This window comes from Choloepus didactylus, chromosome 3 (assembly GCF_015220235.1).
Source record: "Choloepus didactylus isolate mChoDid1 chromosome 3, mChoDid1.pri, whole genome shotgun sequence".
Lineage (NCBI taxonomy): Eukaryota > Metazoa > Chordata > Mammalia > Pilosa > Megalonychidae > Choloepus > Choloepus didactylus.
Window position 1 is genome coordinate 157161003 of NC_051309.1, and position 1937 is coordinate 157162939.

The window sequence follows — 1937 nt, forward strand, 5'->3', positions numbered from 1 at the left end:
CAGTACACTATAAAAGCTCTACAAAAATGTAAACATTTATTTAACAAACACATACTGTGTCCTTCCCTGGACCAACTAGTGTGGTTGTGCAGGTTGTTTACTATACCAGGAGCCAGACAGAGCAAGGGTGAGTGAGGCTGACACCCAGCTCCCCCTGGTTCACAAATCATATGCTCTGACTTGGAGTAGTTTCCTCTCAGAGGAAGGAGAGCATTACCTCACCACTCTTCCCCTCCTGGTAGACCCTCACTCAGTGGTGTGTGCCTGGGAGGATTTTCTCAGTTCTCTGGCTCTGCCATCAGGTTACAACTGGCTGGGCCTGCCTGCACCTTCGAGGGGTCCTATCTCAGATCTTGACCCCAACTCCAGAGGTTGACAGCTAATATCTCATACTCAGTGTGAAACCTAAAGAGCAGGAGAATTTCTCTCAGTTTTCCTACTTCACTCTCAGAGTAAAGCAGGCCTAGCTTTCCTGCATCTCAAACAGTGTCTTTCTCAGTTTTTCTGCCTGGCTGCCAGTGTTTCATACGAGTGCTCGGTGAAGGCCCATGGAAAAGAGATGGTAAGTGGGTGTAGACCCCCTCCCCCCTTGTGTCTAGAGCACACAGGAATTCTAAACTGTTCTGCTGGTCCACACTCAGCCTTAATAAATTCCTTGAAGTTTTAGTTTTCTTCTTTCCAGCATCCCTGGTTACTTCCTCCTCTGACAAATTCAAATGCAGCTGTGAGTCCTGTCTCTTCCAGAAAGGGCTTGATCCTTTGGATTTTATTTTATTAGGTTAGATGGTTTTAAAATAATTATGGTTTGTAGATTATTTGGCTTATTCTAATTTTGGTGATAGTGATGGTCTCTTGAAACTTTCTACGTCCTAAGTAGAAAAGGAACTTGTCATTTTATTTTGAGTGTCTCTTCATATGCTTTCTCTTTGCTCCCTCCACCCCCCACCACCTAATTTTCTGTTTACTTTCAGACTTAGTTTAGTTTTTCATTTTCCCTCTCAACTAGGCTGAATGTTATATACTGTATTTCCAAAACATTTCAACAAACATACTTCAATTTCCAAAGCATTTCAACAAACATACTTGTTCCTTACAATGTTCGTATTTTCCTTCATTCTCTACTCCCTTCTCCATCACCCATTAGCTCCCTTCTTTATACTATAAATTCTTATTCAGGCAACGCTAAGTTCGAATAATTTACTTGGTTACCACTGCTTCTAAATTCATTTCTCTTCTTCAACGTAGTATTCTAGCTCATGAATTTATTAAGATACATCCATCATCCTTTATGCTATCCAGCCAGTCTATTATGTTTTTAAATTATAATGTTAACCATTATTATTTTTTTTGTAACTCTTGATTCTTCCTGATTAGAGGTAAGTATCCTTTCTTTTTGTTCTGAAAATATTTTATTTATTTTAAAGTACACTTCTGGATGCTCTAGTATCTCTCCTTCTGAGGTGTGATGGTTAGGTTCATGTGTCAACTTGGCCAGGTGACCCAGCTGTCTGGTCAAGCAAACACTGGCCTAACAATTGCTGTGAGGACGTTTGAGGCTTGTTAATAAACCAACAGGCTGGTTTATTAAATCATCAGTCAATTGACTGCAGCTGTGACTGATGACTCACCAAAGGGCGTGTCTTCCACAATGAGAGAATGCAATTGGCTGGATTTAATCCAATTAATCAGTTGAAGACTTATAAGCAAGACAGATAGAGGACCTTCACTTCTTCTTTGGCTGCCCAGCGAAGCATTTCCTGAGGAGTTCGTCGAAGTTGCCAGTTCGTTTCCTGAGGAGTTCATCGAACACGTTCGTCGAAGATCCCAGTTCATTTCCTGAGGAGTCCGTAGAAGTTGCCGGTTCATTTCCTGAGGAGTTCATCAGACATCTTCCTTGGAGGTGACAGTTTGTTGACGGCTCTACAGAATTTGGACTC